The sequence below is a fragment of the Canis lupus genome, chromosome 22 (genome assembly GCF_048164855.1).
Source record: "Canis lupus baileyi chromosome 22, mCanLup2.hap1, whole genome shotgun sequence".
In the NCBI taxonomy this organism is placed as follows: Eukaryota; Metazoa; Chordata; class Mammalia; order Carnivora; family Canidae; genus Canis; species Canis lupus.
In genome coordinates, this window is record NC_132859.1 from 41,943,344 (window position 1) to 41,959,724 (window position 16,381).

A 16,381-nucleotide genomic window follows, 5' to 3' on the forward strand; every position below is an offset into this window, starting at 1 on the left:
AATACTTGACTGTGGTATGTAGACGTTTACCCCACATCCTCCACAGGAGAGCAATTTGCTGATAGGCTATATGTTTAAGTGTATTTGTATACTTACTGTGTATCTTTTTGCAAATTGTTCTCCTGTGGAGCTGTACATATACACAATGGTATGTGTGTGTTTGTATATGTCTCTATGTATGTCAGGTGTGTTTTTTAAAGATATGTGTTTAGGGCATTTCATTTATAGAATCTATTGAACTGGATGCTGATTGTGTAAAATATAAGATGTTACTACTCTTGGAAGTACATATTTTCTAGGGAATTACTATATATTTCCAAAACTATAAATACAAATAAAAGACCATTCCATCCCCTTTCCATTGTATTTAATCTAAATAAACAGTCACCCTCTTTGATGCTGAGCTAATGGGAACCACCAGCAAAGTAATTAGCCCAGGTTCCTTGGGTTTCCATTGAAGTACATATTTTTTTCTCATCTCATATCATTTTTAATTTTCTTAATTGAGATATAATTGATATGTAACATTAATTTCAGATGTACAATTTAATTGGATATATGTATATATTGTGAAATGATCATCACAATAAGTCTGGTTAACATCCATCACCATGTCTCTTGTCTTTAAGGATAGCCATTTAAAAAGATATAAGATGTATTTTAATCTGTATTTTCTTTGTTTTTAATTTAAATTAAAGTTAGTTGACATGTAGTGTATTATTAGGTTCAAGGTAGAGTTTGGTGATTCATCAAGTCTTAAGAGGATTTCAAGAATGGAATTGAACTCATAGGGAAGCCATAAAGCCATTTGACCAGGATTTCTTTTCTGATCCCAAGGACTCTCTACATGGGGTGCCTTAAATACCCAAATGCTGCTTGCTATTTGCTCTGAGAGCATCTCTGGCCTTTGCAATGGTGCCACTGTGACTGTCTGTCTTTTCTGGATTAGCAGATCTAAACTGGGCAACCTTTCAGATGTGTGATTAACTGATAACCCTTTGTTGAGGGAAACAGTGAATCTATCCAAATGGTTTCTTTGCAATATGGAATATTTTATTTAAACCAATTTGATCTATGTCTTTAATCAAGAATATCAATTGTCCTGTTTATTTTTAAAAAGTCTTTAGTTTATTTGATACAGCTTTAGGATGTAGTGTTACATTGAGGTGGGTGAAGTCTGAACTTTGACAAGATGCTTGTTCTGCATTCCCAATGAAAGAGCTCATTCAGCATAGTGGTGAAGAGGCTTGGGGGTTTGGGAAGCCTTGGATTCAAGTCTCACTATTATTTGGTAAATAATTGGCCAAGTAATCTGTTTTCACTGATCTCTGTTTTCTAATATGAAAAATAGAAATAATAATATTTCTACCATAACATTGTTGTGAGGATTGAGCATGTAAGCAACATGCTTAGCATATGCATGGAACATAACTGCTCAGAAATGGTACCTCTTGTTATCATCAACATCCCCATCATCATTTTTATTCCTATATTATATTAATTTCTAGGCTTCAGAATGCCTAGTTGTCTTCTTTCCCAAATACATTTTTCACTCAATAATTGTAAAAACATTAGGGCATGAAAAATGTCTGCTGTTTATTTGAGGCTATTTTGAATTGGTTTCATTCAACTTTCATAGGTTCAGAGCTCAAGGTCATGAGGGCTAGTGCTGTATATTGTCAAAAAATTTTTTAATTGAAATTCAGTTTCATTAACATAGTGTATTATTAGTTTCAGAGCTTACACACAGCAAAGGAAACAGTCAACAAAATTAAAAGGCAAGCTACAGAGTGGGAGAAGATATTTGCAAGTGTACATAAAGGGCTAGTATCAAAAACCTGTAAAGAACTTAATCAAACTCAACACCCAAAAAAATCCAGTCAAATTTTATTTATTCCTTTTTTCTTTCCTTTAAATGAGGCCAGTGTTACTGTTTACTGGGACATAAAGCAGCTCTCACCCAGGGCGTGCCCCAGTAAAAACAACTATTTGCAGACCAGATACTGAGATTACCAATGAAAAGCACTTCTGGATTCTGAATCCAGAGTGTAGTGAACAGGCTGAAATAATACTGTCTCAGGGCTAGTTTGATGGTGTGATGGGGTCCACAGGACCTCCAGCCCCTTGCCATTCAAAACATGGTCCTAGATCTACAGCAGCTTTATTACTTGGAAACACATTTGAATGCAGAGTCTCAAGTCCCACCCCGTGTCTGCTGAATCAGAATTAGCATGTCAGCATGGTCCCCTCAGGAGATTCATGTGTACACTCTGAAAAATACTACTCTAAAAAAAAGAAGAAAAGAAAAACACTACTCTAGGGTCTGCTCCTGAAAATCCAGAGTGGATGGTTACTGAGGTGATAAAAAAAGATCTGGGTCTAAGAGATTCTCTTTTCAGAATCCAGTCTCTCTTAAGCCAGCTGCTTATACTTTCAGCTATGTTTTCAAGGAAGAGGATTGGGACTCTAATCTGTGTGTGTCCACTTTTTTTTAGAAGACCTGCTAACATCTACTTTTGGTAATGTTTTTATTTATTTAAAAAAAATTGAGAGAATGAATGAGAGAGAGAGAGTGCACATGAGCAGGGGCAGAGGGAGAGGGAGAAGTTGACTCCTCTGTTGAGCAGGGAGCCCAATGTGGGGCTCAATCGCAGGACCCTGAGATCATGACCTGGCCTGAAGGCAGACACTTAACCGACTGAGCCACCCAGGCACCCCTTTATTTCTTATTTTAATTTTTCTTATATTTGAACATGATCATAACATTCAAAGCTGACATAACTGTTTATGGTTTCTGTTTCTAAAGCTAGTTTAACTAGTAAAGAATTCACAAGGGGAAAGACTTTCAACAGCACTAGAAGAGAAATACCAGGGAGAGAATATTGATTACAAAATCCCGTGAAACAGGCTAGCAGAAAGTACGAGAGTTTTCCTATCTGCTAAAATGATAATATCCACCTACAAATGCATTAATAATGCAGTAATGTGGACAAAAGGCACAGCTCTCGGTCTGGCAGAGGGCAGGGAGCCAGTGTTGTTGCTGATCGATCAGTTTGAGGGCAGAGGCCATGAAGTGGGAATGGGGAGGGGAGTTACTGAGTGAGCCCTTGTAGTCATCACCAGTGACTGGATTGAGAGAGGACACATGGTTCAGACTTCTCTGTCCCTTACCTGCTGTGTGTCCTTGGACAAGTCATTTGACATCTCAAATCTGAGTACAATTTACCAGAGGGAGCATTTACGTTAGGATTATAGGAGAGAATAGTGCAGCACACAGTTTATCACAGCACAAAGCCATCAATAAAGGCATACATACGCATGTACAGGTGTAGACTTTGGAAATGGCAAGTGTCTTCACAAATACTCAGGACCCAGGTGTCTGTCCCTACCAGGCTGTAGACTTCCAGCACACTGATTTTCTCAGTCAACACCACTGCTGTTTGAGAACACATATTCTTCCTGTCTGTGATAGGCACCTTCTGCCCAGGGCATCGGTGACGGCTCAACTGGAATGCACACTGCGTAATGCATATAGTTTTATTGCTTGCCTTGGAGCTTGGAAGTCAGTTTTATTGCTGTCCCAGTCAGACGTGGCGAAGCAGCAATCCTCTGGCACAGAGGAGGCCTCTGTGGCCTGCTTTCCCCAAATCAGGGATCGGCCGTGCTGGGCCTCGCTCAGGAGAGCTCAGAGCCATCAGCAGAGCTGCTCATGACTTATGCATGAAGCCAGGTGATCCCATCTGGCCTCCCTCAAGGTCTTGACCCTTCCTCGGCCCTTCCCTGCTGCCAACACAGAATCCATAGGCCCTGGGGAACCAGAGGGCTGTTGCCAATTACTGTGGGCATCTCTCTGTGCCCCCCCCCCCAGCAAAAGAGCTCCTTGTGCCTTGTTAGGCTTAATTGGTTGGCCCCTGAGAGCTGGAGTCTATGGTTTGAGTCTCACCAGTGGCCCTGAGGCATTCTGAGGATGGGCAGCATGGTTTTCAGAGTCCACAGTGTAGAGGTGCACAGGCTTACTGCCTCCTTTACCACCCCAAAAGCTGGTGGGTAGCCAGACTGCACGTCAGTGCCATGGCTGCAGCAAATGACACTGGAAACTATGTCACTACACAAAAACTTTCCAGGAACACCGCATCCAGGGTAGGGTGCCTGGATCTTCTGAGCTGTCATGAATGTGGAATATTCTCTGCTGCTAAGTGCAGGGAATTCCAGTTACTCTTGCCAGCTGTTCATCAGATGACACTAAAGATTGGGAAATAGTTTTCCTCAAAGTTACTGTTTTGACCCCCTTCTTAATAATGATGTAAAAGTCAACATGTGTCAAGTGCTCTCTCTGGGCTGTCCACCAAGCTGCGTCATCGACCTGGACAATATAAGAACAGCCCTAGGGGAGCACATATTAATATCTCCATTTTCCCCAGTTGAGGACACTGAAGCATAGGAGGCCAAATGAGTAAGTGGTAGATCTGGGATTTGAACCCACATAATTTACCTTACCATCTTTAACCATTATCATCATCTTGAATAGTGTACGTCATATCATATTTACCCCAAATAAGGAGGAAATTATGCACCTAAAATGGTTAAGATGGTAAATTTTATGTTAGGTTTATTTTATCACAATTTTTTAAAAAATTGGAAAAAAAATTGGCAAAATCGTCCAGGGCCTACTTTTATAAATATGTTTCTAATTTGAATGTTCCTAACTGATCTCTGCTTTCAGTAACCTGAATGTATCAATCTCTAATTCAATTATAAATTCTAGCTTTTCCCTTAAAGTTGTATTTTCTCAAAAAAAAAAAAAAATCCCCAAATAATTTGGTGCCATCTTTCCTGGGAACTTTCAGTATACATGTCAACAGTACTCTCAATGGTGGCATTTTTCATGTTCTTCAATTCCACACGTCTATGCCAGTTTTCAGGTCATACCTGAAATGATTTTACTAGTTCCAACCATCTTTCTTAGTGTTAACCCTCTGCTAGGGCTGAGAAGTGTGTTATTCTGGATAATTGAGGTATCTAATCAATGGTGCCTTAGGAACTAGGCTACAGTAAAACATGCTTATCAGCAAAACTCTTCTAAATAAAAATTGGTCTTTGCTGGACTGTTTTGAACCCCTTTCTTAAAAAAAAGATTTTGAGAGAGAGAATGTGTGTGTTTGAGTGGGGAGGGGCCGAGACGGAGGGAGGAAGAATCTGAGACAGATTTCACTCAGCTCAGAGCCTGACACGAGGCTCGATCCCACGACCATGAAACCATGATCTGAGCCGAAATCAAGAGTCAAATGTTTAACCGACTGAGCCACCCAGGCGCCCCTGAGCTCCTTTCTAAGTACACAGTGACCCATGTGATATGAACAGCTAAAATTTCAAGCATAGCCTTTTTTGATTAGTTTGTTGTTGCTATTTTATTAGCATGGCTGAAGTTCCAACTTCATAATAACATAAAATCAAAAAAGAGCCACTAAAAATAGAGCCACCTTCCTTAGAAACAACACCAAAGCATTAGCATCTATCTTCAAAGATTTTATGGCAGAAACTTGCACTTAATACACCTCCATTATATCAAAATTCAAGTAAGGTGCTGCATTTTATCATCATGATTAATATTACACATTCACAGAAATGTACGGGGAACAAATTAAAACACTCTTGCCCCCAGCACCCACTAAGATGCTCCTTTGAAAAAAGTCTTAGTGAGTCACGCTAGGATATGAAAACTTCTAGTAATGTTGTGATGTAAAATAATCCCCAAATAATGATGTATTTTCAGCAGTATAGCTTTTGAGCTTATAAGCAGTTATACGGAGGATGTGCACCACGTTCTGGTGGATTCGGTCGTCTGCCCCCTCAGGGAATGATCCGTGTCAGTCCTGACCCCTGGAAGAGAGGAGTTTGTGTTCAAGAGCCCTTGGCAAACAGCAAGATAATAAATGAGCACTTTTGATAAATCAGCTTATTTTTTTCCCCGAATTTTATGTCATCCAATCAGTTTTCTCTCGATCAAATCTAAGTCTCCTGTTTTCTAGTTCAAATCTTTTGAAAACTCTCCAAACCCGTTATCCCCCCCCCCCCATCTTCTCTGTTGGCTGATGACTTTTTCTTCATATTTCGCTGAGAAATAGAGGCCTTCGGGAGAGAACTGCCTCCAACTCCTGCCCCAACGTGGCCACCTCCCGGCATCCATGCCGCTCCCCTCCTGGCCTCCCCTTCTGCCCCCGGCCCTCTCTTCCCTCTTGCTCCAGGATGTTTCTCTGACATCCCTCCCGCATTGTCACAGTCCCCTTAGCTGGGTCCTTCCCATCCGAGCACAGTAAGCTGTTACATCACCTGCCTCTTTTCTTTCTTTTCTTTTCTTTTCTTTTCTTTTCTTTTCTTTTCTTTTCTTTTCTTTTCTTTTCTTTTCTTTTCTTTTCTTTTCTTTTCTTTTCTTTTTTCTTTTCTTTTCTTTTCTTTTCTTTTTTCTTTTCTTTCTTTTTTTTCTTTTCTCTTTTTCTTTTCTTTTTTTCTTTTTTTCTTTTCTTTTCTTTCTTCTTCCTTTCCTTTCCTTTCCTTTCCTTTCCTTTCCTTTCCTTTCCTTTCCTTTCCTTTCCTTTCCTTTCCTTTCCTTTCCTTTCCTTTCCTTTCCTTTCCTTTCTTTCCTTCTTTCTCTTCTTTCTTCTCTTCTTTTTCTTTCTTTCTTTCTTTTCTTTCTTTCTTTCTTTCTTTCTTTCTTTCTTTCTTTCTTTCTTTCTTTCTTTCTTCCTTCCTTCCTTCCTTCCTTCCTTCCTTCCTTCCTTCCTTCCTTCCTTCCTTCCTTCCTTCTTTCCTTTCCTTTCCTTTCCTTTCCTTTCCTTTCCTTTCCTTTCTTTTTTTTCTTTCCTTTTCCTTTTTCCTTTTCCTTTTCCTTTTCCTTTTCCTTTTTCTTTCTTCCCTCCCTGGAGTTCAATTTGCCAACATATAGCATAACACCCAGTGCTCATCCCGCCAAGTGCCCCCCTCAGTGCCCGTCACCCAGTCACTCCCACCCCCCGCCCACCTCCCTTTCTACCACCCCTTGTCCCAGAGTTAGGTGTCTCTCATGTTCTGTGACCCTCACTGATATTTCCCACTCATTTTTTCTCCTTTCCCCTTTATTCCCTTTCACTATTTTTTATATTCCCCAAATGAATGAGACCATATAATGTTTGTCCTTCTCCGATTGACTTATTTCACTCAGCATAATACCCTCCAGTTGCCTTTAGAAAGGAGAAAACAACTTCTCCTGCCCCACATCCCTGCCTCAATGCTGCATTTCCTGCCACCCCCCACCCCGCCCCTGTAAAACCCCTTAGGATCCAGCTTGTGAGGCTTTCACCCCCACCCCTCCCTCAGGCAGCCCTCACTGTGGCAGCTGGTGACCCATCAGCCCGCCACCTGCCTTTCACGTGGCCTGTGCCACATGGTAGCTCTACCCTTCGAGAAACTCTCCTCTCTGGGTTTCTGGGATAGCATGTTGTCCTGCTCCATCTACATTCACTCCTCAGGTGGCTCAGCCAGTCCCTTGCCTCTCCAGTCACCTCCGTGTTTACTCCCTCAAGCCCCTGAACTTGAGCCTGATGGCATCCGGCCTGCTCCTTACCGTCACTTGGCTGGCTGTTGTACCTTAGACTTTCCAACCCCCACCCTCCCTCACAGCCTGTTCTCAACACAGCAGCCGGAATAATAACCCCTTTAAGCCCAAAGTGAGATCATGGCTCTCCTTCTCAGATCAAAATCTAGATCTGTTACGACACCTGCTGCAGTAGCCTGAACTAAGTGGCATTCATCAACTCCTCGTCTCCTGTGGGGGAGACCACCTCAGGGAGAGTAGGTGAAGTGTTGGATGGGCAGGCAGCAGACCAATTCCAGAGCCACTTCCATTTCATGTCTGCATTCACCAAATGTGCTGAGCCCTACCCTGTGCCACGCTGCACGCTGGGCGTTGGGCAGGCCAGTCTCTAGCCCCGGGGAACTCTCCACCCTGCTTATGTAGCTATGGGATCTTGGTGTTCCACTCAGAGGAGCTGACATTGAGGGAGGCAGACCAAATACAGTCTGTAGTTTCATCTCACTGGCTCTCACACAGCCTGGAGCTCGGCCTTCCTCCGAGCTCAGTGCTCTGGCACTTGGGGGAGTGGGGTGTGCCCCACATTGCACCGACACATTCTCAGAGGTGGATGCAAACTACTGAGTGGAGCTGCTACTTCTTCCTTCCAAGATAGCATTCACAAGGAGGAAGGTTTCAATTTCAGGTGTAGGTCTAAGTCTCTGCTCTACACTGGGAAACCTTGGCCAAGGTACTTCCTGAAACGTTCTTTTCTTATCAATAAACTAGCGATTTTAGCATCTGCCCTGTAGGTTACTATAAGGATCAGAGCTTCACCCAAATGTTCTCACATATACTAGGCTTTTAGGGTCACCATTTCCTTTAATCACCACGTAAAACAATTGATATGCCATAGGGTCCCAGCACTTCCCCATGGTTGCCGAAGATGCCTGAGAAATAGAAGAGGCTTAGATTCTGTTGGTCACTTGTACCCCAAATCCCTGCTTGCTACTCATGATCACACCTTTTGGTGTTCCTGTCCCTTCTCACCCTGCAGGCTCTGCTTAAAGCCTGCACCTGAGCCTTCTTGTTTCATCCATCAGCATTCCACTTCTCCAGGAATGAGGAGGGAGCATTTTCCACCTGCTACCTGAACTGCCAGGCCTCATTCTGCCTTGCACCTCATTTCCCAGCTGTCCTCACCCCTTCCTTTAGCTCCTGCTCCCTCAGCCTTGGCTCCTACCTGCGACCTGAACCTGCCACTTGCACCTGCTCACCAGGCTCTCGGCTCTAATGGGCTTTGCCTGGTTTCACCTCGCCTTCCACACCAATCCTGTCTTCCTTATGGACCACCTAGACCAGAGAAACATTTTTCCTCCTTAGCTAACAAAATTAAATCTTTATTTTTAGTTTCTGATTGTATAGGTAACATGTGACTTTTAGTCATAACGATTTAAGTGTTACGGAAATTATTTTAAAAATTAAAAATCCCAGAGAAAGGAATCCTATGAAACCTACCGTCTCACGACCACCCTTTTGCACCGGCTTGTATGGCATGGAGTTTTAAATCTGCTTGGTCTACAATTAATAAATAGTGGAGACATAAAGGATATAGTTGCTTCTGTTATGATTTATAATGCTGCCACATCCCTAGAGCTGTAGGAATGATCACATCAGAAAAGAATAGTCAGAATCACTGACAATTCAGAGAAAAGAGAGATGAGCAAGAGACAGGACACTAGACAATATACATCTGACGATAACAAATCAAATATATTCCTGCCAGGCAGCTCCGGGCCTTGTCTGTGTGTCTGACACATCCCGATGACTGTCACATCTCAATCTCATATTCATAGGACCTGATGTTCTTTGAGTGATCCTCTTTCCTTCATAGAAAAATATGGGAAGTCACAGTAGAGCCAATGAGCAGTTGGGCACAGGGAACATAAGGGGACAGGGCCCCTCTGTGGTGGCCTGCAAATATGAACACAAATTCAATTATGAAGGTCATGACCTATTTTTCATCTCACCAAGGTTAGAGTGATAAACAATTTATGCGTAAGGGAAAATGGCTTGATAGTTAAATGAAATACCCAGGTGTTTATCTAAAAGATGCTGTGGGATATCCTTGGGGCTAGCAATCTGGTTTGCATAGAGTGTCTGTTCAGAAGTTTTCTGTTTTGAATTTGATGACATTTTTAAGCTAGCTGTTTCATTTTAGCATACCCAGTAATGAAATAAACAAAGTGTGAATATGAGACAGTGCTAGTTAAACATTTATACCAGCCCTACCCTGTCATTTCTTGAAACTATTAAAATGTAATGTTTTTATATGAAATCATTATAAATTTATAACAAGTGTAATCTGTGGTGATGCACTGTTCCATGGACTGTGAATTATTGTTCTAAATTTCGGGTGGCAGATGCTTTCTCTGAGTGATGGTGCTGGGATGATTAGCTCCTGTGATGCAGTGTAAGAATATGTCTTTAATTTGCATAAAACACAAGTGCTGATTATACAGTTTGATTTGAGATCTTCTACAATATTTTTCCCAAACAACAATCTTGACAATCAGCTCTCTTACAATAAGGAAGTGCTGATTGATTATGAATACTGCCCTGAAGACTTTCTACCCCCAAATCTGCATTAAAAATGTATCCATAGAGACGATGACACTAAAAAACATCACTAAGTCCAGGATGGGTGCAGTAATGAGCTGTAAGCAGAAGTTAGGTTCTGTGAAGCTTTTGCTGAGCCCAAGGGCACGCAGTTTGGAGGTTGGGATTCAACCCAGGATTGGATCCCTCTTCTCAGGGCAAGTCTTAGATGTGGGTAAACCAAAAGCTACCATTTCTCAGGGTGATTGAAGAGGACTAGGAATGCTTTCCACCTCAAAGTATCTCTGTCTTCCCTGAAAGTCATCATCTGTTCCTAAAATTCTACCACCAGAGATCTCTTTTGGGGGAACAGGCTCTCCTTAATAGGTAGGCACTCTTGGAAAGTTGTTTTTGCCATCAGCACAGTCAGTTCATTGGCAAATAAGAGTTTTCTAGCTGCTTTCCAATGTGGTGGCAAGCTGAGAGCAACTCTTTCAAAAATGATGAACATAATAGGAACACATCAATGCTTTGATACATGTATTGGGGGAAGGGAAAGGCAGTGACCCAGATCACTGGGGAAAGGAGATCCACAAGGTAAAAGTGAGGTCAGCTAGCTATTCTGGATTTCCACAGTATAACAGAGGGCAAGTGTTTACCTGGAAAGGCCCGCACAATAGTTCTTATCTACAATTATATGTGCCTGTCATGAAAACAGATTTAGAAATTAAGTTATACTCTAGTAAACAGTTTCTTTGTTGGGCTGGCAGATCTGCCTCAGAGTGGGGTCCTCATTTCCTGAGATTCCAGGAGCCTTGTATAAGCTGGCCTCTGTCAAGCTTTTGCCTGCTTCCTAACTTAGAAGCAGAAAGTACAATAAAGAGTACTTACTATATGGTCTTGACCTCAGAGAGCTCCCTGTCCTAATGAGCAAGAAGCATGTTACCACCCAGTGTTTGTAATTTAGGAGGTAAAATCAAAAACTTTAACAAAAATGAGAATTACCTGCAAATGTGCTCCATAAATGAGATAGGAGAAAATGAAACCATTAAAACTTATTCTCCGTTGAAATCTCTGAAAACAGATTTCAGAGATAGCCAGAGAAGCTTGATTTGTAGTGGATGCAATTTATGAAAATGGCAGCCAGTAATCCTTGGGAAATAAGAGGCCCCTGCCTAGTCACGCCTTTTGGTAAAAGGAAATTGGTCCTCGTTGTCTCATAAGGCCCTCCCTATGAGATCATGATTCTAGCACAGCCTCTCCTCAGGCACTGTGGACTGATGGGAGAAGAAGGGACCACAGAGTGGCCAATGATGCACCCAGCATGGTGCCCACAACGGGATTACATACCCCAGCATCCCTTGCATTCAGATTCTAGCTGCTTGTGGGAACACATATATGTGAGATTCTGGGTTGAGTTTCCTTAGGAGGCAAAGCTGCCTTTTCCTCTCTTTGCCCATTTGCCAGCTGGATACAGAGGGCTCTGAGACCCACCCATGGGACAGTGGAGCCAGAAGGTGGAAGGAGCATGTGTCTCTGAGGTACCAGGTAGCAGGCGCCTTTTGAAGCTTGTGTTGAACCATCTGTTAGAGGAGACAAAAGTAAACTTCTAGGCCCCTGAGATTTGGGTGATGGGAGTGGTTGGGGACTGTTATTTCATCTAGCATCATTCTGGCTAATGTAGTAGGTTAACCCGTGGAAATAAGTTGGAAAATTGTAACACAGTCTTTCCTTGTTTTGCTTTAGTTATTATTGATTTCATGTCCAGTATATAACAGATTGCTCATCAAATACATCAGTACAAATTTGTGCCTGTTTCCCCAGCCCTTTGAGTGAACATTATCTGGTTTATACTCAGCGAGGTAGGTCATTGCTTAGTGGAGCCAAACCCTGCTTGTTCTAACCAATGGGAACTTGATGTCCAGAGAGGGTTCTAAGAGGGGGAGACCCAGGAGCAATGAACACCAAGCTTCAAATTTCACAGAGTAAGCAGGAGGCAGTATCCCTGGAAGAGGCTAGAGTCAAGTTGTTTCTTTGATTCCCAAGCCTAAAGAGGAAGGTTACCATCTACTGCTGACATTGAAAGCAAGTCCAGCAGAGTTAAAAGTATGAGAAAGCAGGGCAAGAGGCAGATTCCAAGTTCCATGGGCACCATTTTGACACCCAGTGGGTAGAAGGTGCTGCAGGTCTAGTTTGCTTGAGATTTGAAAATGGATATGCCCTACTTTCTTTTGAGCTGCCCTTGTCTGACCTCAAAGGCACACACATTTCCCTCTTAATCAGCACCTTAGGTTAGATCCCTTGAGTCATTTGCCTTCCTCCACGACCACCAACCTCCTGCTTGGACTTTGGGCTCTGCAGAGATGAGCCTGGGAACCTAGTCTAAAGGAGTAGGTTAGGTTAAGAGCAGCTAAGCTGCTCTCCTGGCCAAATCAAAAGGGCTCTGTTATTATTGTTAACTATTTTTGGCTGCTTCTTGGTGGTCAAAGTGTCCTAAACCTGGGACCAGAGCATGGGAAAAATGTGCTTATACCTAAAAGAGCGGGGTCCCCAAAATATGAAGGGGCCAGGGAAAGCAGTGGCTAAAAATGGGGACCCCAGTGGCAGGACTAGTGAAGACCTCAGGGGAACACCAAAACTTAATATACAGAGTTTTAGCCTTCTTTTTAAAATGGCAAATTCCTTCTGAAACTCTCAGTGAATACTATTATAAATACTAATCAAGTCAGTGATGCCTTGAGGGAGAAAGGAAGGAAGAACAGTGTGTGCTGTGACCCTCACCATTCCTCGGTGGCTACAGTGATAGTTGGAGCATGGATGGGGGAGGGAGTCAGGGGTCCCTGAATCCAGGTGGTAACCGGAGCCTTGCAGAGATGCCTACAGCCTAGTAAAGAGCACAAGACCACAGCCAGAGAACATGACAGTCCAGAGACACACCAACCCCATTCTTCAAATACACTGGAGTGGTATTTGTCAGTCTTTCATCATTATCATCATCATCATCATCATCGTCATCATCATCATCATGCATCCAAGGGAACCTTTTGAGACACTTTTTTCTAATTGCCTCTTGCTATTAAATTTTAATACTGCAGACATTCTGCCCTTCTGTCTATCTGGTGGTCCCTGGGAGAGCCATAAATCACTGTAATATCTAAGATTTAGTCCTGCCCCTACCAAGAGCCAATTTTCACCTCTTTTGGATCAATATCGCCCTGTTGAGAATGTATGCCCTAGAAGGTGACTCAGAAAGGAGGGAAGGTCAGTTCTTCTACCCAGTGAATGGGGGTGACCCTGGTAGTCACAGTGGACACAACACACAACACACCTATCCCTCTGTTGTGGAGATTCACATGTGGTAGGGAAGATGGCTGTATTTGAAAAGACAGAAGCTTGGGTTTGTCTCCAAGGGAAAGCTTTATGTCTAAGTAGCCAGTAAGGCTCTTATAGCAATGTTGGGGGCAGAGGGAGGACCTGGGGGGGATGGGGGGCATCCATGAGAAGAGAAAGAATGAAGCACTGCCTATCAGACACTACTCTAGAATGCCTGGAGTTTCTAATTTCTAATTATTTCTAAATACATCCTGGAGGAATTGGCAATTATGCCACTTTTCATTAGCGGAAACTGGATGCAATTCTTGGTGTATTTCCAGAAACCAGGCCACAGCTTTTGTCCATCAGATGTGTATTGTTTCAGCTCCTAGTTTGACTCTTTTTGTGAAGAAGAAAGGGCATAAGTCTCTGCCTCCACACACCCTAGCACCAGACCTTCCACCAACAATCCCACGGAAGTATTTCCTGTTGTGCTAACTTGTCTTTTAGGGGAGCCAAGGCCTTGACTCACCAGCTTCTAAAGGGTTTGGTCAAGCTGTGATACAGAGTGTAAAGTTCTCATCTAGTGCCCAGAGTTTATGGGCTTTCCAGAGAATAACTCAGGTGGCTTGACTTGTCATGAGTCCAGAGCACTCTGGTGTGAACTGAAAAGGAATACACCTGAAAACAGCTGAAAAGTAGAAGTTGACCATGGAACACTTAATTTTGGCCATATGAATGAGGAGAATCTTTCATTACCAGGTCCTACAGCTCCTATTCCTGGTGCTCCTGAGAAGTCGTGTGCTCTTTTGACTGAACTTCCATTCTGGAAGAGGAGCCTGCAGGCAGGTGTCCTGCAAACGAATGGCCCAGTGCTGGAGGAAGAGGCCTGGTGGCAAGGTCTCCAAAAGGACCAAGCCTCATTCATTTCTCTGCAATAGGCAATCTGCACACATCTGGAAACAGCAGCCAACACCTTTGGGGGCTTTTCCTGCTCAGACTTTAAAATGGAAATTTGGATTTCTGGATCTTTTCAATGATGACCGAGGCAGTTCCAGTGAGGGGAATCTTGCCAAACTCAGACACTTCTTGAAAGACATAGTGAAGAGTAAATGATGAATTCATTACAAAGAATACAGGATGATTCTGGTGTTACTTGATGCAGGCTTAGCTTTAGTTATACTGTTAAAACACTCCCCTTCCCACCCCACACGCCCACCTGGCTATCCTGCACCAATACCATAATTTCAGTTTCTTACTCAAGCTAAATAACAGCGAGCCTTCAAATTGAAGTTTGTTCTTAAGCAGGATCACTTGTGGGGTTTATATGTTCAATAAGCACATAAAAAAGATAGTGAAAGCTACATAATTCTTTGTAAAGATTATTTCTACATTGTGTTTATATTAAGGAAATAAACTTCCAATGAAATATAATTAGTTCTATGAAAACTTTGTTTCTGCTCATCACATTTTTCTGGAGAAGGGATCTATAACTTTCATTCTTAAAAAGGCCCGGGCCTTGGAATAAAAAACAAGAAAAATAGAATCAAAAACAAAAGATGGAGAACATGTTGCTTCCCTAGAAGGGAGACAGAGATAGCTGAGTTAGAATAGTACAAAATGATTCTTTCAATCTACACTTTTATTATCTTCTCAGGTTAAATATGGGAATGCTAAAGATGATGGATAGTAGGTTTGCCTAAAATATGGAAAAAGATCTGTGTTTGTAAAGAAATGACTTTCACAAATCACATTTATCATAATGTAGCGTTAAATTTTAAAATGTCTACCATGTGCCTGGAAATATACCCATGAAATATCAAAGGAATTTATGCCCATATTAATAATGGCAAGATGGACAAAATAATCTCCATCTTATTTTTCACAAAGATATGTGTGGCCTTGACAGTGGTGCCATGGTGATATTTCCTTCACTTTACAGAGGAAAAAAAAAACACATGAAGAAAAATTATGCTATGGCATTGAAAATGACAAAAAGGAACCTTGGGCCCCACATTCCATAGTGAGACACCTCCAGGGAGAAACTTCTCTGCCTTATATGTGTTCCCAGAGCTCCATGAGGTCATTAGTTTTATGCTCATATTTGATAAACAGAGTAGGGTAGCAAAGATTCCAGTTTTGCCCTCTGAAGTCTGACTTGGCTCCTCCCAGAGTCCAGTTCTACAGGAAGGGTAGGACTTTAGAAGCCACTGCTGCTGCTTACTACTACTACTACTAGCAATCATATTACTGCTGCTCCGACAACTACACCTCCATGTCCCTCTCAATCATATGCCCGTGATGTGCTGGGTGCTAGTGAATGGGCCAGATGCAGGAGGTGGAGGCAGAGGAGGTTGGCTCAAGTCCATCCTGTGTGGAATGGACTTGGAGACAAGCTCTCAGCAACCAACCAAGATAATCAGGCTTCCTTAGGATCATCCCAGAGATCTCCAGTTTCTGAGTAAATATTGTTCAGCAGGTGCTTTTCTTTTTTTGCTCCTGGTCAGATGGCAAGGGTCTGTGACTGCCTTCTAAGGGTTACATTAGATATGGAGGGAGGAAGGATGGGTACTTTTGTTGTTGTGGGAAAAATAAGCTCCATAAATGATACATTGGATGCAGAGGTATATGGACTCAGGAGGAGTTCAGCCTTCCATCTCCTGTGACCATTAGTCTGGCCTTAGCCTTGGAGACCCTCTGGTCTACCAGGTGTGCTAGACTGCAGCCTTGACTGAAGACTTCCACCACTCCATCTCTATGCCATAGAGACCCGTGTCATAGAGACTGATGTGGGGAAATGTGAACCCAGTTTGGTCACAGCTTTATGAGGCGCTTCACTTCCTCAGGTCTTTTGGTTCCAGGTAGGCTTGCAGAAAGTGTTCGCATCTCTGGGGTCTTCCAAAAGCTGAGGACTTAGGGTTCTAC

General features: G+C 42.6%; 1 protein-coding gene and 1 long non-coding RNA gene across 10 annotated transcripts in view; one reads left to right on the plus strand and one right to left on the minus strand.

The window, feature by feature from the left end:
* The window catches only part of ULK4 (unc-51 like kinase 4), a 591,708-nt gene that overhangs the window by 494,082 nt on the left and 81,245 nt on the right, over window positions 1-16,381 (plus strand). The gene's annotated exons all lie outside the window — the stretch shown is intronic.
* The window catches only part of LOC140614208 (uncharacterized), a 30,218-nt gene continuing 19,100 nt past the window's right edge, over window positions 5,264-16,381 (minus strand). The window contains exons 3-4 of one of the 4 annotated variants that reach the window (XR_012015120.1): window positions 9,065-9,124; window positions 5,264-5,880 (exon numbers count right to left, since the gene is read on the minus strand). This is a non-coding gene — a long non-coding RNA (uncharacterized lncRNA). The other 3 variants (XR_012015119.1, XR_012015117.1, XR_012015116.1) reach the window with 3 other exon arrangements.